The sequence below is a fragment of the Rhipicephalus microplus genome, unplaced genomic scaffold (genome assembly GCF_043290135.1).
Source record: "Rhipicephalus microplus isolate Deutch F79 unplaced genomic scaffold, USDA_Rmic scaffold_47, whole genome shotgun sequence".
Lineage (NCBI taxonomy): Eukaryota > Metazoa > Arthropoda > Arachnida > Ixodida > Ixodidae > Rhipicephalus > Rhipicephalus microplus.
Genome location: NW_027464620.1, coordinates 1,292,930 through 1,316,866, shown reverse-complemented (window position 1 = coordinate 1,316,866; position 23,937 = coordinate 1,292,930). Strand labels below are relative to the sequence as shown.

General features: G+C 45.0%; 1 long non-coding RNA gene across 1 annotated transcript in view; it reads left to right on the top strand.

The window, feature by feature from the left end:
* LOC142788197 (uncharacterized) overlaps positions 1–11,645 on the top strand; it is a 98,152-nt gene extending 86,507 nt beyond the window's left edge. Inside the window, exon 2 of the long non-coding RNA XR_012889275.1 lies at positions 10,887–11,645. This is a non-coding gene — a long non-coding RNA (uncharacterized LOC142788197). The remainder of the gene's footprint in view (positions 1–10,886) is intronic.
* The last annotated feature ends 12,292 nt before the right edge of the window (positions 11,646–23,937 follow it).

The window sequence follows — 23,937 nt, the reverse complement described above, 5'->3', positions numbered from 1 at the left end:
CAGTCCCGTTTGAAGTCCATTTCATCATAAACTTCTTTTAGGTGAACAGCCATTCTAAAGAAATGTGAGCTTGAATGAATGGTGGTTTGTGCAGCGCGGTGTACAAATGCGTCCCTTCTCCTACATGTTAGCGGCAAGCCTTTTATATACACCATGTACGGCTGGCGGTCCTCCGAGCTCGGCATCTTCAGCGCCTTTTCGTTATCAGTAGCGAGATGGCATGACGAGCTGCGTTGAGCGCCCGCACTCTCAAGGTCGTCGTGTCACGTACCCCCGTGCGTCGCTGTGCATACCCGCCTCCACATGGCGGGGTTAAAAAGTGTACAGATGTTTTCAGGTGGGGTCGCTCACTCACGCGCGTTCTTATATCGAGATTCGGGCGCTTTGTACTTCTTGTGCTTCCACCGCAAGTTCCTTTAAAGTTACAGTAGTCAAAAAGAGTGCGAACATCACCCCGATATAGCTGCCGATAAAGGAGCGCGTTTCTCACGTACATGAAAGAATGGGGATGATGGTTTGCGGTCGTCTTGTGTATACCTACGCATCTATTTCGTGCGTCTTTCTTTCCGTTTGAGGAGCCTGCTTGAAGTGTCGAGGTGGCACAGTAGCTTTTCGTTCTCGTCCTGTGTATGCTCATTTCGTGCGTGTTTTCTTCTTGAGGTGTGCGCTGCAAGTTTCGAGCTTCTTGACGCTCTTCGTGTGACATTGCAATTCGTTACTGCAGCATTCATTGATTCACCCTTGTGCGAAGCAATTCACTATGAATGCTCAACTAGATCTGCGAGGACGCGGTTCACTTTCGTGTTATATCAATTCCTAAGAAGCGGAATCAATCACGTTTTTTTGCCTCGCTAGCAGCCGCGTATTTATTTATACATGTCTGAAATAAAGACTAGATTCATTTCAATGTGGTGTGACGTCCATTCATTTTAGCCCTGCTTCAAGCTCTTTATATTTCGAACAGTTTTATGGCTCCTTGCTAATTCAATTCAACGGGCTTTTACTGTGGTAATTACGACTTTTTATCGTAACTGCGCTCGAGGAATCATATATATATATATATATATATATATATATATATATATATATATATATATATATGGGATATGGCACAACGGGAGCGTCGTCAACAAGGATAAATATATTTATTTCCGAACAGTTTCGGGAGGGGTCCTCCCTTCATCAGGGGATGAGTTATACTGACATGAACTTCCAAACTTCGTTGCTGCGGCGTCCCTCTCGCCTTGAAAGATGTTTGCGAGAGTGAGAGAGAACTAAAAAAAGAAATAAATAAATAAATATATTTATCCTTCTTGACAACACTCCCGTTGTGCCATATCCCATACCTTCACGAAGACTAACTGGCCCATTAAATTATTACTTCCAATATATATATATATATATATATATATATATATATATATATATATATATATATATATATATATATATATATATATATATATATATATATTTCCGCACTTGATACCTCAATGGAATAATCTGCCGAAGCGAAGTGCTAACTCTCGTACTCGTTGACAACATTCCCGTCGGGTGTTTAACGGCATGGGCGTGTTTTTCTGCTGATGTTTTCATTTTGCTTGTCTTATAGTCTTCGTTCGAGTACAGTCCGCCACGATTGCGTAGCCGTTACGGTGCGAGGCCGCTAACTCGAAGGGTGCGAGTTCGATGCCGGCCACGGCGAAATGGAGGCGAAATGGTAGCAGAGGTGAAATCGTAGAGGCCCGTGTACGGTGCGATGTCAGTGCACGATAAAAACAACGTGTGGGTTAAATTTTTAGATCCCCGCACTGTCTTTCATAATCATAGATTTGGAATTTCAAACCCCATATATCAACTAAACTTGTTCGAGCACATTCAGTCTGTGCATCAGGCCCCTGCAATAATACATTCAGGTTGCGCGGGCTCTCGAAATGAATAAAAAATAACGAATAAATAAATAAATAAAAAATTTTGTACATACATGTATGTTGGCCTTGTCATATAGAAGTCATGCATGTGTGGCGCAGCAATATTCTTGGCGAAGCAATAAAGGAATAATCAGAGTAAAGAGAAGCACTAAACCAACTCTGAAGCATAACGAGCTGAAGCACTTGTTGCATTTGTTGCCCCAAACTTAGAAAACAGACATTTGACCCACAGTTACGAGAAAGCAAGCACTTCATAGGTCCGTAATTATTCATAATTTTCGTAAATGATATAATTAATATACCTGATTCCCCAGAATTAATAATGTACGCCGACGACACCAATCTCTTTTTTAAATCACGGGATCTGAATGAATTAGAATACAGTGTGAATCACTACCTTGTATTACTAGCTTGCTGGATGAATCAAAATAAACTGCAAAAAAACGCTGAAAAAAAACATTATATTCAGGTCGCACAATACACCCATCGATAAGGAAATAACCATTACTTATGCAAGAATGAAACTGCAGCAAGTGACATACCAGAAGTTTCTTGGAGCGACGTTTAATGGAGAGTTAAACTGGAACGCGCATATTAGCCAACTATGTGTAGACTTATCAAAAAGCATTGGTATTGTGTACAGAATTTCTAAACTGATTCCCCTACGGCTGAAACAACAGCTATACAATTTCCTTTTTTATTCTACGCTGTGCTATGGAGCTCTAGTGGGGGGAACAACTACCAAAACTAACTACGAGAAACTTGTGCTTCTACAAAAAAGGCTTCTCCGCATATACTGCAAACACCAAGGAAATTACGCAAACTTGAGGACAGCACCTTTATTTCAAAGATATCGTATGCTTCGTGCCGTAAGTCTATTATATGAAAATATCGCAAATCATATACAGCAAAAACTGTATGAGCCCAACGAAGGAGCAAGACAACACACTTATCCTATCTGCCAAATCTTACGCCATCCACAACGAACAAGAACAAATTATGGTGAACAAACTTTTATCCATCAAACAACTCGCATATTAAACAAATGATAACATAAGCTTAATTTTGATTGTACAGAAAAAGCATTTAAGGTACAAGTTAAAGAAGTGCTAATGCAGGAAAACATATTTTTTGATAGATCCTAAGAATACTGATGTTAGCAATGGTAGTAGTCGGGCGATGAAAATCTTGTACTGCATGTATTTTATTAACTATAAAATATAATGGTATGAATCACATGTCTTTAATGTTCTAGTCTGATTAATTTCTGAGTGATTGTTATTTAAGTATGTTATGTAGTAAGTATGTTACAAGATTTGTATAGTCAGTCAGATTCAATGTAGCGTGATATTTTTGTCAACTATTCTTTGCTCTGTTGCTTCTTTTGTTCATGAAGATCTGGATACCGCGAAAGCTGTTTTTTATTTTTTTTTATGTACGAACTTTGTACGAGGGTGTTGGGTCCTCTGTCAGGCTATATGCATTTAGCCCCAACATTCTTTTGTTTCTTGTGTCTTGTACAAGCAAAACAATACAACGAATTTTGGAACTTGAAAAAAAGTTGAAAAGTTAGCCAGAACAACTCTGTTGCAACAATATTTTGTACTAGTTGGGGACCGATGCAGCAACGACATAATTGCACAGCGTAAAATGAACGAGGACAGATAAGAGGACACAATATGAACAAGACAATCTACATGACAGATTAGAGAACACGCAGTGCCCAATTTATACCCTGTCATCTCTCTCCGTTGATTTGAAGCTGTGATGTCTTCAGTGTTTTCTTTTTTTAACTTCCAGTTTTGGCAGAATTTTTAACCATTCAAAACCAAGGAAAAACAAGCTACTGGTCTAGTTAGCCTGCACTCCTTTAAACGCGCATGCTTGGAGGCCGTACGAGCGGGCGTGCTTTTGCAGAAAGCTCAGTATATATACAAACGGGCACGTCTTCTTGATTATATTGAAAAAAAGAGCCCCAAGATTCACGGTAAAATTAATGTTTGCAGAGGCTCGGCGTCGGCTCCACCTTTCTGTGAGCAACGACTACCTGCATTTAATGACTGTAACCGAAAGAAAATTGTTTGAAAAGCACGTTCACGGTCAACAAAACTACATCAACCTTGGCAGAAAGGTCATTTGCATGGCGTGATTTAGTCGCTGATTGACTGATCGTGGCACAGCGCTAACGTGTTCGCATTCATTAGTTGCTTTCCAATGAGTTCGAAAAAAAAATGCGTCGATATCATTTTGATAAACAATAAAGATAAGCAAAAAACAATCCACGACGTAGCTTTCCAGTTTAAAGTTTCTCTGTGGTGAAGAAACAACGTCTGGCTTCGAATCCATTTCAAGTGACCGCGAGTAACATTTTGTTGAGTTTCGTTCACACGTATACTTTTGAGGGGCGTTGTCGTTTTCTGGAGCACGTGCAGTGGATGCATAGCGGCTTCTCTGATTGCAGTCTCGCGTGATTTGCATTGGACCACCTCTAAGCCTTCACTTTCAAAATCTCCTGCCCCCACCCCTCCCCCTTCCCCTTGAAAAAAGACAAGTTCTGTTGCGTGTCACGAAGCAGTTAAACGTTCCTGCCCTTGTTTCCTACACGCAACGCCTGTGTTCTCATGTCATGAATGATATTTTGTTTTTATAATTTATTTATTTCGTGAAGAAAGCCGTCATTTCCTCGAAGCACGAGAGTACCTATTCTTAGAAAGCTGTTGCTAATAACCACGCATAGATAAACAAGATCGCTCTCATTGCGCTTCGTGCAACCAGAGACTTGGGCCTATACTGGTAATCAATCATACTAGATGCTGCGTTAATTTTACAAGTTCGAGGCGAAGGGAGTAATAATGTCTTCGCCCATATTTTCAAACGGCACTGCTAAGAATCCTAATTTACGGCAGCTGTCGATGTTCGTGTGTATTTAAACCTAACATGTTAGTGCTATAGATAGATAGATATGTGGGGTTTAATGTCCCAAAACCACCTTATTATTATGAGAGAAGCCGTAGTGGAGGGCTCCGGAAATTTCAACAACCTGGGGTTCTTCAACGTGAACCCAAATCTGAGAACACGGGCCTACAACATTTCCGCCTCCCGGGAAATGGAGCCGCCGCAGCCGGGATTCGATCCCGCGACCTGAGGGTCAGCAGTCGCGTACCTTAGCCACTAGACCACCGTGGTAGCGCCTTGTTAGCGCTATAAGTAGTTTTGTTAGAATGTGTGTAATTCTACTCTGCGGGACGTTAAATTTCCTTTAGTGGTTAATGGTCCGATCGGTGTACCTCAGTGGTCATATGTTTTAAGCCGTTTGCCGGGAACATTCGGAAAGTGGGACATACCGAAGGTCACACGTCCAATACATACATCATAGAAAGACTACAAATTCAAGCCGCCGTTTAAAATATGCAATGATGCCAATAACACTTGCACGTCCCTCAGAGGCTCCTCTCAGGAAAAATTAGGTGTGGAAGTTTCAGGTAAGATTATAGGTATTGTTATCTAAAAATGGAACAAAAGTGACATGATCCACACCACCTTGTCTGTTGTTTGCGCGAACTGGTTATGTACTTGTCCTTCAATACCCCCGGGTGCTTTACACATACACAGACAGGTGGGCACGTCGTCATCGTTTCCCTCTTAGTGTAACAGATTTACAAAATAGCACCAGACTAATGGTTCCCTAACATGTATTATCAGCAGCAGTTTCGGCCACATCAAATATCAATATGGCATATCAGAAGAATAAAGGAAGAGGCTAATGTTTGCGGCTCTATACACCGAAGGAAGTGTACTGTGCGCTAATGCGCACGTCAAAAAAGAAAATGAGTATTGACAGAGATAATATATTTGAGCAATTAAAATGGATTAGCAAAAATATAAAGAAACAAGTAATGTAAACACCACCGAGTACGCTTTCTCACTGACACATATGACAAGCGTTCGTGAGGATATTTGAGTATTGTTGGAGGAACCTGGTGCGCACGTTTATACCCAAATATAGGTACAGACCACTGAGATTTTAGTCTGCCGCTTATCTCTCTTGCAAGCTGCTTAGTATAGCCTCGAAAGGACATTAATAAGAAAGAAAGAAAGAAAGAAGGAAAGGAAGATGGAAAGAAAAAAGGAAAGAAAGAAAGAAAGTAAGAAAGAAAGAAAGAAAGAAAGAAAGAAGGAAAGAAATGAAGAAAGAAAGAAAGGTTAACCAATGCAACTGGCTGGCTACCTTTCGCTCGGGAAAGAGTGAATGAAAGAGAATACAAAAACGGCCCTACAAAAAAAAATTGGCAGATCCCACGTACAGTTGGAATCGATGATATGCAAAGCACGAATGAGGAAGCGTGATAGGTAACTTTAAAATCAGCACAACGTTAAAAGGTGGAGGTAAATTATGCAGTACATGATGTACATGTCATCATTATTAAGTTTGGACGTTTCACTTACCTTCGTCATCTATTGACGTCACCTGGTACCAACTTTGGTATATGTGGAGCTAGCGAAACGGCCGCGAGCGTGCTATCAGCGTAGCATGTAGTCATGTTTTAGATGAAATTTATATTATGATTATCATATTTGGACGTGTCATTTGCTTTCTTCGCCCATTCAAGTCACGTAATACTAAATTTCGTATATGTGAAACTAGCGCAACGGCGGCGAGCGCGTCATGAAGGGCCCAATATACTCCGACGCAACGTTGACGCACGCGCAGGCTGGGTGCAGCGATGCCACGCTAGCAAAGCGCGAGCACTCTATAGTGTGACGACGGGCGCGACCGGCGCGACCAGCGTCCGTCAGCGCGGCCCGGTGGCAACCGGCGTGAAATGTGACATGCTGCATTTCGCGCCGACGACGTTTCTCAGACAGCACCACGTCTACCTCTCTTCGTGACGGAGGGACGCCGTGTGTGTTTAAACGCACATGCGTGAAAGCAACGCGGCGCGCGCCTGCGAGTATATGGCATGCATATCCACAGTGAAGGTCAGTGGGCAGATCCACGGATCTCTTCCCGGAGGATATCGGCGCCTAGCTTGGCATCACCGGCGTGACGCGATAAAACGAACGATGGCGCGCACGCGAGCAGGCTCACGTCGAAGTGTATTGGCGACTCGTGTGTGGCGTGTATTAATGCTCTTACATGACACGCATCTCATGATTATCATGTTTGCGCCAGTCACATACCTTCATCATTCATTCACGGGACGCAATACCAAACTTTGGCATATGTGAAGGTAACAAACGGCCGCTCGCGCATCATGAGTGTAGGACGAATTCATGTTACATGACATGCATGTCATGATCATCATGTTTGAACGTATCATTTATCAATGTCGTCAGTTCGCGTCCCGCAATATCGAATTTGTACATGTGAAGCTAGCAAAACGGCGCGAGCGCATCATGAGCGTAGCATGTAGTCATGTTTCTACATGTCATGCCTCTCATGATTTTTATGTTTGCACCACTCACATACCATCGTCATCCATTCACGTCTCGTAATACTAAATTTGGTATATACAAAGCTAGTGAAACGGCCGCGACCACATCATGAGTGTGGCATTAGTCATGTTGTCGCATGACACGCATGTCAGGATTTTCATGTTAGGGTCTGTCGCTTGTGTTCGCCATGCGATTATGTCATAACATACCAGTTTTGCAACAAGCCATGTGAACGAAACAACTGCTAGAGCTGCAGGACCATAAAATGCAAATCATGACATTCGTGACATCCATGTCATAATTTTCATGTTATGACTAGTCAAATATGTTCTTTACACAGTCATGTTATACCATACCAAGTTTGGTATCGATACCATCATCCAAACGGCCAGGAGAGCTAAAGGTCGTAGGCAACTAGATAGATAGATAGATAGATAGATAGATAGATAGATAGATAGATAGATAGATACGCTCAAGGTCGCCGAAGTTCGCCAAGAAACGCTTCGCATTTAAAATGAAGCCACCATAAGCGAAGAAATGAAACAAAGACAATATTTAAAGTATGTGTGTCTCGCAGATTCTTGCTTAAAAAACGCAACGATGTTTTTAACCTTTTCTGTGCTGAGGACGAACTTTCCCAGTGTCCCATAACGCCTTCTGACAAAAGGCGGCTATCAAATTGCCCTGATGTATTCAAAAGTTCCTGCCTTGGTGCTCCGAAGCAAGAAAACTCACCCCAAACATGGTTGTTTAGTTCGAAAGTACAGTTATCACTTGTAAGGCCATTGAACATTCGAAATTTCTTACTATTTGTGTATACGCTAATTGAGAAGATATTTCTGTTTGTCTTTGTGAAAAACACCTTGTGTTCTCCTGTAATAACTACATAACATCAATGGACGATAGCGCTTTGTTACAATTTCTTCAAAGTAGTTCGTTGAGATTGTTTTAGATGCGGAGCATCTAATACTCGAGGAGGCTTGTAGTGCGGCGCCGTCCGCAAGCTTCCTCCTCCTTCTTCCACCATCTGTACATCCCTTCCTCCTCTACACACCACGCGCGCTTCACTCCTCCGCCATCTGTGCACCCTTCCTCCTCTACACACCGCGTGCGCTTCTCCTCTTCACGAACGTTCGCTAGCTGTATAATGTAGCGCGCATGCGCCGTCACGCTTCGAGAACATCGGCAGCTGACGCGCGCGCATGCGCCGTCGCGCTTCGAGAACATCGGCAGCTGACGCGCGCGCATGCGCCGTTGCGCTTCTCCCCCTTCTCGAACATTCGACAGCTGACAGTGCATGCGCCGTCGCGCTGTATATATACTCAAGGTCGACGCTCGCTCGCTCAGTTGCTGCTCGTCGGTTGGTTTGTACGGCGCGTCGACGTCCAAGGTCGCGGTGAAATGAATTCCAACGAATCCACAAACACAATGATCGACATTCCTTCGACCAGCGCCGCCCTTTCGCATACGTGTGTACGTGTTCACTCACTTAACACCCCCTCCTACAACCACGTTAACCAATTTAGCTATCGACCCAAGTAAGTCGCAATTTAACACCCCATTTCACAACCACGTTAACCAATTTAGCCATCGACACAAGTAAGTCGCACTTTAACACCCCGTTAACCAATTATATGCTCCGCATCCTCCTCAGTGTTCCCCCAAGGGAAGCTGCGGGCAATTTTTTATGGAAACTTGAACACTATAACAATCGTTCTTTTGTCAGTGTTGCGACGAGATCATATTTTACTTGTGTGCAGGATTGACAAACTGAAACTGAATGAAGCAATCAAAATTTTTTGAGCGCATTGAAGGTGTTACGAGCAATACCTCCGAAAAAGTTTATCAATATTCCGCGTGCTGAAAATTTCGCGATATAATAATAGCGCACATATTTTGCAAGCAGTGACCAACCTGAAAATTATCCAAGGCGTTATTGTCGATATGGCCGAGTCTACGTTTTAATATATGCTGATGATATACCTGCTCAGAACACGAACTTGTCTCGCCTATGGTGGATACTGACAACATTGGATAAGCTGGCAGAGACTGTCTCGCGCCAACCTGACTGAGATAAATACCCACTCCGTGAAGCCAAATTGTCCGACCTATCGCACCATTTATGAACCCGCAAAGGCCCTCGTTGCCACCGAGCCGCGATGTGCATTGCAAAACTGGCTCTCTGCCGGACCCGAAAATCATTGAAGAGTGTGCTTTTAAAGGGGGAAGTAAGTCATCAATTTCACTCACGCGTGCCCGATAATCAAATTTGAGGACACTTTTCTAGAGCCTCTGACTCCGCTAATCTACTCAGAGACGAGATATTAAGTGCCCCGCCTCGGTACGTTGTCGAGTTGTTGAAACAAGAAAGGACGAGTAAGGTAATATGCGATATATGGGGAACAAAAAGAGTACTTGATTACAGAAAAATAGAAACGGTAATGACAAGCCATACATTCCTAGTACTCGGGCCACTTTTACAAGAGCAAATGAATAATTTCATACAACATTTGGAGAATGCGAAGGCCCATTTAAAAAGTATGCTCCGGGTATGCCTGAAAGGATAGTTGGGCCGAACTTTTCATTTTAGTTAATGTGACTCAAATTTGTGATTAATGTTGGTCTCTATCGCCTTCATTGCCTACTCGAAGAAAAATAATTGCGTTATTAATCACGCACCGGACCAGGCTGTCAATGGATTAACGGAAGCTAGTCCTTAGTATCACTTCTGAGCTCTGTCTAACGCTGCGGTTGGTCTGTTCTTTATTCGCACATTTCGTCCCGAAGGAGCAGCCACTGATATTATAAGTCCCGCTTTGAAAAGCCGGTTCATTATGAGTTATTCGGGCATATAGAGCACATTGTTTTTTTTGTCTAATGTTATAATGTGTATACAGAAATAATGTAATGGAAATGTCTGGGTTTAAAACACAAAGAGTAATACGAAAGGTCACCTTTTCTGCTGTTTATATAGGATCAGAAAGAGCACAAAATGTAACTTGGCAAATACCTTCCGGGATTTCCATACACTATGAAGTTTCACCTTCGGCTCTGTTGTTGCGAGAAGTCATGCTACGTGTATGCGTTTGATATATAAAGAAAAAAATATTTATTTAAATATGTTCAAGTAAAGTGAGCGTAACATCTCTATCGTTGTTACCAATATCATTGTAGTCATGGTATACGCAAAACAGTGATGATAGCAAAGAACTATGCCGCAACGGGATGTAGATGATTTTATATCCTCGAGTTCCGCGTGTGTTGTGCTCGATATTCTGACAGATATCAATAAAGTTAAAAGCTGTCTCGATTAGGGAATCTTCAATGTTTGTCGCACTTTCGTGAATATAAATGGTTGAAAAATTCCAAGTTACTTATCGAGTACTGTGTCGTTCATCCTTTCTGCCTTTCATTTAGTGCAACTATACATTGAAAAGGGGAGCAGCAGATAGAATTGGCAATGTTTCGCGAGCGAGCACTGATGCTTGGCCCCTGAGACCTCTTCGCCTTCCATTGCAGTATACCAAAGAACGTGTGCGTTGCCTGGAGCTCTCAGCGGCTTGCGATGGTCCTTTCACCCGGCACTCGACGGTTGTGGGAGGAAAGAGGTCCCCTACTAATTACAGCGCGACTGCCGCCCCTCGCCTCGTGTCTTCAGATTCGTCGGACCATGCATGGCACGCGCTTATCCTTCCTTTCCTATGCCACACGACGACGGGGCTTTTCATCGACTGAGCCAGTGAGCACTCTTACCTCTTTTCTTCTCGGCCATGCCTGGATGCCGAACTAACGAGCTGGTTCGCCCACGTTGCCTCGTCGATTCGGCGAGCACCTTCCAGGTGGAACAAGGCACAACACACGGTGCCTGCGCAACGCAGTGTAGATGCGCTCACCTCGGCCGGACTGGCAAACTCAAACGACGGCAGACGTCAAATAAATAAGTCACTGCGGATAAATAAACGAGGACGTTCAGCGAAAGTTCACTTTTTTTTTCAGGATGGTGACTCGCGTTTCTCGATTACGTTTTTTTTCTGACCACGCAATATTTTATCTCCTTCTCGACGGAGTACTTCGTTAGATGACTTTGTGATTGAAGATGAGATCTTGTTTTGTTGACTTCCGCTGAGAGATGAAAACTGTGTCTTAACTCTCTTGGGTTCCGAGTTGTGCGCTTCAACTTCGAATTTAGCTTGCGCACCAGTGGCGCACACTGGAGCAGATCTTGACACTATTTCTTTCTGTTTTCTCGTTGCTGAATAAAACGGTGAAACAACTGAACCATGGATGGGCAATCGGTGCTTCGATATCTTGGACTGGCTAGAAAACGGAGTGACACGGTAATGGATCAAAAAGACGATTTACTTCAAGTGGGCAACGTTACCTTGCCTTGATCTTTAAAAGTGACGACTTATGCTGAAAACTAAGCAAGTCTCTGAATGTCGTCCAATTTGTTTTGCGTTTTATGTATTTAGTACCCACTATAGCTTCGAGAAGGGGGGCATATTACAGCAAGCCTGAGAAGTAAAACATTACGAAGAAAAAAAAAGGAACGACTCTAAATACCGACGCGATAATCAGTTGTAAAATAACACGTGTATCATTTAACCTTAAATATATATATATATATATATATATATATATATATATATATATATATATATATATATATATATATATATATTGTAGTGAAGGAGAGGAGCTTCAGCGGCATTTCTCGGCGCATCAGGGGCATCGCCATCAGCATAAGCTCGTGCTTGCTGCGCTTGGCCGGACGCTGCTGACTGCTTCGCTTTCTGCGTTCTGCGCTGCAAATAAACCCCGTTACAAGTGGTGGATTCTGCTGGGTTTCGATCACGCTGGAGCTTCGGAATCGCATTTTACCATCCACTATGCCTACCTACGCAAGCGACGCTCCAACTCCTCCATCGGCACCGCCTACCGTTCTCTGCGCCGGTTCTCTGCGTCTGCGAGATCCCCCCGTTTTCTCAGGCACAGAAGACAAGGACGTTGACGACTGGATTTCAATGTACGAGCGAGTGAGTACTCACAACAAATGGGATGACGCCGCCAAGTTGGCCTACGTCTCCTTCTACCTGTCGGACGTGGCCAAGCTGTGGTTTATAAACCACGAAGCGGAACTCCCTACATGGTCGGTCTTCAAAACGAGCCTCACACATGTTTTCGGGCGGCCTGAGGTACGCAAACGCCGTGCCGAACAACGCTTACATACTCGGTCCCAGCAGCTTGGTGAGAATTTCACAAGCTATATTGAGGACGTTCTGGACCTTTGCAAGCGAGTCAACGAGTCCATGTCCGAAGAGCTTAAGATCAAGCATATCATGAAGGGCATTGAGGACGACGCTTTCCAAATGTTGCTTTCAAAGAGTCCTCGCACTGTCCTAGAACCGACCGAGTTATGCCAGAGTTTTGACGAGTTGCGCAGGCAACGTCTTTCCACCCGACCTCCCTCGGTGCTCGACAACTCTTCGTCCAGCCTGTCCACCCTTGGCATAGGAGAAGACCATGCCCCTCTTCTCTCCAAGATTCAAGAGTTCATCCGCGCTGAGGTCGCTCGTCAGCTCTCTTTGATGCCCTGCGTACCCGATCAACCACGCAGATCGACGTCTACACTCCGCGACTTCATTCAAGACCAGGTCGCACAAGTTCTTCCTCCCGCTCGTGAACCGCCGCCAGTCGCCGCACCTCTCACGTACGCCGAGGCCGTTGCTCGACCTCAACAGCCTGCGTTCCAGCCAGCGCCTACGTATTCGTCGCCGCCCTTTTCGCCGCCGATCTATTCACCGCCGCCTATGCCGATACCACCTCGGCCGCAGTTTTCTGCCCCCCAGCCGCAAGTCGGAGTCTACTCCGACCAATGGGGGACCCACGACAACCGTCCCTTATGTTTTGCTTGTGGTGGTGTTGGCCACGTGGCACGTTATTGTCGTCGTCGCCAGGCTGCTCAGAACATTCGACGGATGCCCTCTTTTGACCCTCAGTTTTCTTCTACGCCTTCAAGCCCTCCTTCCTCTTCATTTCCTTCTGATCGTCCACACGGCCCGACCCACCGCTCCCCATCTCCACGTCGACGTTCGCTTTCCCCTATGCGTCGCCGTTCCGGACCCACCGACCAGGAAAACTAACGGCCGCAGTTCCTGAGGCACGAACTGCGTCCCCGTCGCCATGAACAAGTCCTCGCCCCTGTCCAGCTAACGTCATTGAAGTGTCAGTCGATGGTATCGTCGTCATGGCGCTTGTCGACACCGGAGCCGCTCTATCCGTCGTTTCCATCAACCTGTGCCGCAAACTCCGCAAAGTTCTGACTCCATTATCCGGCCTCTCTCTTAGAACGGCTAACGCACAAAGTGTAACACCTCTCACAGCCTGTACCACACGAGTCGTCATCCAAGGGATGGTGTATATCGTCGAATTCGTAGTGCTGCCCTCGTGTTCCCATGACATGATACTCGGCTGGGACTTCCTTGCGAATAATAATGCCGTCATTGACTGCTGTCGCGCTGAACTTGAGCTATCTGCACTTCCTGATGTAGACGCTGTCGAAGCCTCCCTGCCGTGTTATAAACTGTTTCCGACGACACCACCGTACCACCGCGCTCTTCTCTGCTGGTGACTGTGTCGTGTGACGCTATTTCAGACGGTGATGTTTTATTTACGCCCTCTGCCCTGTTCATTCAACGCAAATGTTCTCCACAGCCCATTGCTCTCCTTACTCTCCACCATGGCGTCACGAAGACGCTCGTGTACAATACGCTAGAAGGGCCTTTACCTTTATTCTATGGTGAATGTCTCGGTCACGTGCATCCGATCGACGCCCGTTGCATTTTTGACGCTTCATCTAGTTTACTTTCTACGGACCTCAGCGCACTCATTTCTGACTCTGTTGTTGACCAGTCACTCCTTGACGCTTTCCACCGCTCCATCGATGTCGCAACGTCTTCTTCAGAATGAAGCCAGTTAGTGAACCTGCTGCAAAAGTTTCGTACTTCTTTTGACAGCCACGCTTCTGGCTTCAGTCGCACATTGAACATATCTCACAAGATTGACACAGGAAGCCATACGCCTCTACGGCAGCGCCCCTACCGAGTCTCAGCGTCGGAGCGCCGTGTTATTGACGACCAGGTTGCTGACATGCTCCAGCGGGGTATTGTACAGCCTTCTAACAGTCTCTGGGCGTCACCGGTCGTTCTTGTTAAGAAGAAGGACGGCTCCATTCGGTTCTGTGTGGACTATCGACGTTTAAACAAGATCACCCGCAAGGACGTTTACCCGTTACCGCGAATAGACGACGCCCTTGACTGTTTGCAGGGAGCAGAATACTTCTCTTCGCTGGATTTACGGTCTGGATACTGGCAAGTTCCTATGGAAGCATCTGACCGACCGAAAACAGCATTTGTCACACCTGATGGGTTATACGAGTTTACCGTTATGCCTTTCGGCCTTTGTAACGCTCCAGCCACTTTTGAAAGAATGATGGACACTATTTTACGAGGCCTCAAGTGGAACACATGTTTATGCTACCTCGATGACGTAGTTCTCTTTTCCACCGATTTTGACACCCATTTAAATCGTCTTGAGCACGTCCTCACACGTCTCACCGACGCCGGCCTTCAACTCAACCTCACGAAGTGTCGTTTTGGTGCCCCACAGCTCACCATTCTTGGCCACGTCGTATCGCGGGACGGCATACTTCCTGACCCCGCCAAGCTTCGAGCAGTCGCCGATTTTCCGAAGCCAATGAACTTGAAGGAACTTAGAAGTTTTGTCGGCTTGTTGTCATACTTCCGACGCTTTATTAGAAATTTTGCTTCTGTATGTGCGCCCCTTATGGACCTTCTTAGCGGCGACAAGGACCTTTCCACCTGGTCACCAGAATGCGACGATGCATTCACCAAATTACGCCACCTGCTGACTTCACCACCCATCCTCCGCCACTACGATCCTGCCGCTCCCACGGAGGTTCATACTGATGCCAGTGGTGTTGGACTTGGTGCTGTGCTCGCGCAACGAAAGGCAGGGTTTGATGAATATGTCGTCGCCTACGCAAGCCGAACTTTAACGAAAGCCGAGGCTAACTACTCCGTGACCGAGAAAGAGTGTTTAGCTATTATTTGGGCTCTTGGAAAATTTCGCCCCTACCTGTATGGTCACGCATTCGACGTCGTCACTGACCACCACGCCCTTTGTTGGCTATCCACACTTAAAGACCCTTCCGGACGACTTGCTCGCTGGGCGCTCAAACTTCTGGAATACGACATCCGCGTTATTTACAGATATGGTCGTAAGCACGCGGACGCCGACGCCCTTTCTCGCTCACCCATATCGGATGAAGGCGTTTGCCTCTCTTCCCTCGAGCCTGCACTTGCGTCATCCGCCTTGCGCAACATGACGGTGGAACAACGAAAGGATCCCTGGATCAGTGGCCTCATAAGCATTCTTTCTGATCCTCTCACTCCTTCACCGTCTCGCGCTCTCCGCCGCCAGGCTAGCAACTTTTGCCTAAGGGATGATCTTCTTTATTGACGCAACTACCATTCCGACGGTCGCAAGTGTCTCCTTGTGATACCCCGCCATCTTCGAGCTGCTATCTGCGAAGCTTTTCACGTGGACCCACAGTGCGCCCACGCAGGCCTCTTCAAGACATACGCTAGGCTTCGACTCAGATTTTATTGGCGTGGCATGTATAACTACGTGCGAAATTCATTCGCTCGTGTGCTCAGTGCCAACGACAAAAGTTACCTCCCGGGCAAGTCTACCCGTCACAACCTCTTCCTTGTCCTAGTCGACCTTTTGATCGCGTCGGCATTGACATTTATGGACCACTACCATCAACTCTAGCTGGTAATCGCTGGATTATTGTTGCGATAGACCATCTGACACGCTATGCCGAAACAGCCGCGCTGCCGACTGCCACAGCCCGTGACGTTGGAACGTTTCTGTTGCAACGTTTCGTTCTGTGTCATGGTGCCCCTCGCGAGCTCTTAAGTGACAGAGGCCGTGCCTTCCTTTCTGACGCCTTGAAGGCAATACTCAACGAATGCCGAATCGTGCACCGCACAAGTACAGCGTACCACCCTCAGACTAATGGCATGACGGAGCGCTTCAACCGTACTCTTGGCAGTATGCTGTCGATGTACGTCGCCTCTGATCATTCAAATTGGGACCAAGTTCTCCCGTTCGTCACCTACGCGTATAGTACCGCCGTACAAGCTACTACTGGGTTTTCGCCATACTTTCTTTTGTACGGACGAAAACCTTCAAATACAGTAGACACTATTCTTCTATATAAACCTTATGAGTCCAAAAGTACAACTCTGTCCAAAGCTGCCCGACATGCTGAAGTATGCCGCCAGCTTGCTCGCTCTTTTTCTACCGAGGACTAGTGGCAGCAGCATTCCCGCCAGACTGGGGACCGTTCGGCTCCAAACTTTCCACCTGGTTCATTGGTATGGCTTCGGGCACCTGCTACCGCGTCTGACCGCTCCGCAAAACTTCTTCCCAAATACATCGGGCCATACCGTGTTGTAGAGCAAACGTCACTCGTCAACTATATCGTGGAGCCCATCATCCCATCCACAGACCTACGCTACCGCGGCCGCGACACTGTCCACGTCTCTCGTCTCAAGCCATATTACGACCCATTAGTCGTTCGTTCTCCCTAATTCGCCAGGATGGCGTCTTTTTGTGCAAAGGGCGATTGTAGTGAAGAAGAGGAGCTTCAGCAGCATTTCTCGGCGCATCAGGGGCACCGCCATCAGCATAAGCTCGTGCTTGCTGCGCTTGGCCGGACGCTGCTGACTGCTTCTCTTTCTGCGTTCTGCGCTGCAAATAAACCCCGTTACAATATATATATATTCTGAGCATGAGGAAATCAGTTGAGGTCTGCAACAGCTACAAAATCAAATCTGCACCGGGGCACGTGTATGTTTGAATTGTCGCAAAGCAAATTTATGTCAGGCATTTGCAGCGGTCTCAGAAAACACCAAACTACGAATGAACAAGGATAGCGAAAATGTATAAATTGTCCTTCGGGATGTGTGTCAATGGCGCCTTCGCTTTTGCTCTTCCTTATTTGCAATCTCGTTTTGGTAAATGCCTTTTCAGCTCATATCCGCCGCGGTGGAGCAGTCTTGGTGCTCGCCTGTTCACGAAGGTCGCGCGCTCGAACCCGGTCGCGGTGTCACATTTACACTGAGCTCAAGTGGTAGAAGTCCGTGTACTGTGTGTTGGCACTGCACATTAAAGAACACCTCATTTTCCAAATTGCTGGAGCCCTTTACTACGGCGTCTCTTATAGTCATATTGTGGTTTTGGGATGTAAAGCCTCAGATTTTACTGTTTATTACATGCGAAGTAGCTCATGGTCAGCCCCACCGTGGTGGTCTAGAGGCTAGGGTACTCGGCTGCTTACCCGCAGGTCGCGGGATCGAATCCCGGCTGCGGGGGCTGCATTTCCGATGAAGGCGGAAATGTTGCAAACCCGTGTGCTCAGATTTGGGTGCAGGTTAAAGAACCCCGGGTGGTCAAAATTTCCGGAGCCCTCCACTACGGCGTTTCTCATATTCATATGGTAGTTTTGGGACGTCAGCAGCAAAGTGCATCAGTCGCTAGAGCACCACGACGGGACATGGCGCAATTTTATTGCGTACAACTCTCGCGGCCGATTTTAGGGGCGAAGCTCCTTAAACAGTAAGTTTGTCCCTCCTAGCTCGTCCTGGTTCGTTACCACCTAGTTAGATGACTCACTCAGCAGGTGCGGACGGGCGGACAGACAGACAGACAGACAGACAGACAGACAGACAGACAGACAGACAGACGCGCGGATGGACGGACGAATGGGTGGAAGCATGAGCGAACGGACGGATGAACAGAAGCAAGAACGAACGTGTGGATGGAAGCATGGGAGCAAAGACGGATAGACGGACGGAATTAAGAACAAACGCACGGATGGAAGCACGGACGGATGAACTGAGACAAGCGCATGGACGGACGGACGGACAGAATCACGAACGCACGGACAGACGTTTCGCCCCACTCATCATCATACACTCCGTAGATATGCTGTGTTTTTTTTTTATTCATGTTGGAAGTAAGCTACCAGCTGGCACCAAGTGGAAACAGTTTTGTTTCGACCGAACAGGACCTAAATTGAGAACACCAGAGTTGTACCTCGTTTGCGCATCTAAAATTGCCTTTTCTTGATATAATAGAGCTTTATTTTAATCAAGGCTCTTCGTTCGCTGCCCCGAACGCTCCCTGAGAATACGGTTAACATAAAAGGGGATAAAAACTTCCGTTTAATTTGCATTGTAATTTCAGAAATATTACATATGTTATATTATTTAAGACATAAATGCCAGAATTGACTTTATATAATAAACAAGTAAAGCGGTGTATCCCGGCTTTGGCGGCTGCATTTCTGATGGAGGCTGAAATGTTGTAGGCCCGTGTGCTCAAATTTGGGTGCACGTTAAAGAACCCCAGGTGGTCGAAATTTCCGGAGCCTTCCACTACGGCGTCTCTCATAATCATATGGTGGTTTTGGGACGTTAAACCCCACATATCAATAAATGAATCAAATCAGATATAGCAGTGTATGCCTAATAAAAACTGCTCTAGTTATTTTCATATCAATAAGAAAAACGAAACAATAGACCGTAATACCTGTGGCAAAAACGCATCACTTCTGTATGGTTTTTAATGTCTCAGTAACATAGTGCTCCAGAAAGAGTGAAGAATAACAAAATCATAAATACTTTAATTTTTACTTTTTCTATTTTTTTTCGCACAAATATAGTTATTTTAGGCGGTCAACTATATTACTCAACTTCAAATTTATTTACGCACTTTAAGCACCTATTTCACAGCTTTTTATTATTATTGAGTGAAAATACCGCGTTATTAAGCATGTTACTATCCTATGAAAATAACCACTTGTTCAATGACTATATTGTTGAAAGTCAAAGCGAAACACGACAAGCACGGTGGGCGAGGTGGTACCCAAAATTTACGTCGTACTACTGCCATCAAAGACGTAAGTCGATACCGACGGTTGAAACGAGTTGAGAAACTTCCTTGCGTTCTTGCTAATAACAAGCGCGTTCATAGACGTCGACACTAACGAGTACAACTGGAGCGATACGCCATGCTCTTGCAATGCTGCAATATATATTGGCCCAATGGTAACACGCCCCTAAGTCAGGCAACAAATGGCAAGAACTATGAGATTTTGTACTCACAAAAACGACGCAGAAACACGTAGCCATGGCTATCAGACTCCCTCTACAAAGCTTATAGGGTCAGTGATGGCAGCAAACTCTTTCTAAAGTACGCTTATAGAAAGGACGTCAATGTTTGCAACGCCAGTTTTCTTTTCTTTTTTCTCATTCTGACAGACGGTGAGCGTTAAGGTAGAAGCTGTTACGCAGCAAGATAATCAAATCGCCTCTTGTCAACCGACCGCGTAGCATTTATTTCCATTACGATCGGTTTCGAAAGCTAGACACGCGGTCTACGTGGCCACCTGATATTTTATTTTTTCGGTCTCATGATAGCTTCTCTTTATTTCTCCTTCAGCTAAAGTACGATAATTGGATGTATTGCATTGGCTCCATATGTCAATGCCACGACCATTTAGTGGCGTGGATTAGTGATGACGCAAGCAACAGCCGACGTACCCAAGGTCCTTATTTCTAACGGCAATAAATAGCAATCTCCGGTACCGTTGTATCAAAAGCTAAATGTTACAGTCAGTACGCGCTAAAAGAAATCTTAGTGCCTGCTACGCGTGGATCAGGAAAAGGCCGAATGAAGATCTCAACCTCGTGACTTTTGGTCCCTGACCACGAAAAGCCAGCGAGGCCAGATTTCTCAGTAGAATGCTTGAGCGCCGACGTCGCGTTTATATGTCGGAGAAACATACGCTTCAGTTACCAGTCATGCTTTTCTCGGATTTGCTGGTATTTTTCTTCTCTTTACTTTTGCTAGTCCCCACTTCTTTGTTCCCAGTTAAGTACAGTGAACCGGATAGTCATCTAGTTTACCCACATGCCTTTTCACCCCTTACTTTATCTCTTTCTCTCTCGGAAAAAAACAAAGTACTTAAAGTTCTACTTTCTTGAACGCTAAAATATTGGCAGAACACAACTTCGGAGTATTAATCAAGCCTCCCGAGCTGCAGAAGCTGGGGAGAAGTTTGGGTGCCATCAGACACTAGTGGCTTACAGCAGCGGCCACACATGCTTGCTTTTAGTTATATAATCTAAGTTTTTCAAAACGCATCTAACTGTAATTTACTTCTTAGCATTTGGCCTTGCCGTGTAAAGGTAACTGATAGTGATTGTAAGGAATAAAAATAAGTATGCACCGAACTTTCAATGAAAGACAAGCACAGACAGTTGGGTGAGTTGGTGTGGGTTCATAGTTATGAACGGCTCAAAAAACATGGGACACAAAATGATGAATCACAAGGACCGGCGACCATTCTTGTATTATCATCATTTTGTGTTTCGTGTTTTTTGCGCCATTCATACCTATGAAGAACTGCGGTTCACATTACTTGAACCATTTACCTTATGCGTATGAAGTTGCACGCACACAAACACATGCAAAAAAAGCTGTTTCCATTATCATAGAATTATGCTTTAGCCCGTGAAAAACGTTCCAGGGCAATGAAACAAGACGCTTACCTATAGATTGTACTTAGATATGCATTCTTAGTAGATGCAGGTGGTGAAGAGGCTGAAAAGATCTGCCGCGTTGAAGCTGATATGAATTTATTATTAAGCAGTGTCGAGACTTTTTTCTTCCTATTATACTGACCGCCACCTCACGTATGACACAATGTTACAAATGCAGCTTTTTGGCTATAACCATGTCGGACAGCAGCGTAGAATAAAGAAGTACACTCGACTCTAACAAGACATAAAGTTTTTTATTATTTTTTTGTGGTGGGGACATGTTCTAAGGGGGCGGCTGAAGGCCACTTCTGTTAACTAGTTGGAGTAGAAGGTTATGTCAAAGTAGCGCCTTCGGGATATGCGTAGGCGTACAAAAGCGTCTTTCGTCCCATCCTTCTGAATATTCACATAATAGGCCCCTAGAACGCAGCGCATGCAGAAATGTGACTTCCGATTGGATTAGCTAGCTTCAAACGACGAAGTTAAACGGCGTCGAAATCGATCGTATTATCAAAACGAGAAAACTACGTACTTGATTTGTCTGTTTCACGCCTGTGTACAAAAAGCTTGTTTGTTTGTTTTTTGTCTATGAAAGCGAAGGAATTGCATATGCTGTTTCGTTTGGTTATTCTTGCACAAGGTTCACTCGCGAAAAGATGCAATGACCCTAGTCATTATTTTATTTTACCTTTAGGCCACGGCCATAGCATATGCTCGTCTTGATGAAATATTGTTCTCAGTACATGTATAGGGATATAAATAAATGTTAAAATATGTGGTTTCTCTGCGGCCACTTACATTTCTGTTCGTTTTTATGCATTGAACTACATGTGGCAGATGGCAGGCGTTCGCCACGATGGTGCTTTATGCCAAGACGCCATCGCTAGGTTTTCAGAGTTCACTTGTCGCACTTCGATGTATGCCTCTCAAATTCTGCGTCATCTCTAAAAGAACAATATAAATTGCAAAGTAGTAAGTTCCCAAAATAAATTGTCTAGTTTTTGTTCCAGACAAGACGAGACGATAAAACAGCGAGAGAGAAAGAGAGAGGGAGAGAATAACTTTATTTTAAAAAACGAACCTCATTCGAGGTTCACTAAAAGAAAACTAGACAAATAAAAATAATACAAAATTAGGGTATCCCTAAGTTTTCCTTTTAGAGTAGAACGCGGTAGCGATGTCAAGTTCCTAGCCCGTGGAACATGACACAACCATGTGCACACATTTTTTGTTGTACAATGTTGCTCGAGAAGCGTAAATTGTGGATTACTGCGATGTAATCAATAAAGTTGAAAGGAGCTTGTGTCAGTGCAGCTTTCGCATATGGCTGCAACCTGTGTAAATGAGTAGCATACTTTAAACTACGAGCGATCAAGCGCGTGTAATGTTTTTTTTTTTAACTTGACATGGACCCCCTACGTGGAATTGAGGGAGTATGCGAAGCAACGCCTGTACCTTTGTGATGGGTGGTCAGCTTTAAACCGAGACGTCGTTATGATAATACTACTTCCTAACGTCCGATGGTAATGCACGCTTGTAGCAGGCAATGTTACTGTGATAATATATGTTGTATTGGGAAGCCTTTGTACAGTACGCGTGTTCGTAAAGCATGAACCCTATTTCCACTGAATTTCAAGCAGAACAAGCCATTTTCATCGCACTGCCAATTTGATGCATGGCTGTACACGGTAGAACACCTGCTTAATATGAAAATAGCCTGGGTTTTACAATGTGAAAGAGTCAAGAACGCCGGGCTTCTAATAGTGCAATTTTCAATGAGCCCGACAAATTTGTCGTTTAAACTAGTGTTACTGTGGGCTCATCAGAAAGCTTGATAGTAACGTTATACACTTCGTACTGCATAATTAGTAGTTGCCTAAAAGACACTTGCAAATAAAGCACAACGAAAAATGCCGCACTATTTTTTTTCATAAATGTATATAAGGAAACGTTGGTGCCTATGCGTGGCGCCGGGTAATCCTCTGCTCTTGCACAACAGTCATCATCGCATATTAGAAAACGAACACAAGGCTATACAAGGGTGCATAGTAGAACGCCCGTCCACTGAGTCCAAGTTCAATTTAGTTCATGAGTCTAGGTGAGTTCAAAAGCACAGACTACTGCATCTATACGCTTACAACTATTGCTTCTCATGACGTTTTCCTTGATGATGCTATGCCAGCTGATACTGTCACTTTCAAAGTATTTTTATTCTACATTTGCTTCTTCTCGTTTATTGAACAAAACTTTCTTGAACTTTCTAGAAGTTCACTTGGGCGTGATATGGAATGGGGAAGAAAAAAAATGTTTCGAAACATCACAGCTTCCTTCAGGATATGGCGATTTTCAAGGCGCACCACGGTCAAAATTCACCCACTTTTGCTCTTACGATTCAACAGCTCACGTACCTGTTTGCCCGTGTTCTCGTCCCCACTTAGTTCCAAAAAGAAATATGAAAAACAACATGAAAAACAACATTATTCAAGGTGTGCGATTCAAAACGCTAAGCGTGTAAATATGATTATTTCAACAGACATGCGCGTGGCAGGCAGAGTCCTATGAGCGCTGTTTGTAGGTACACGTGAACTCGAGAAGGCTTCCGTGTTCTCGCAGGTCCGTAGGAACGACTCAAAGCCAGTGCCATAGTCGGAGCCTTGCGGGCACCGGCTATACGTTATACCGCATACGCTTAGGGAGGCGTGTAAAAGCGACCTGTGGCCCTTGGGAAGACGTATGATTAAAGTTTCGCGTGGTTCTTGCGAGGGAGAATGAGTAGTTATACATGCATTCCTCCTGGTTAGGTTTGCGGTGAGTGGTATTAAGATGCGACGCACTGGATGGAAAACAAACTTCAGCAGTACTTTTGAAAGGAT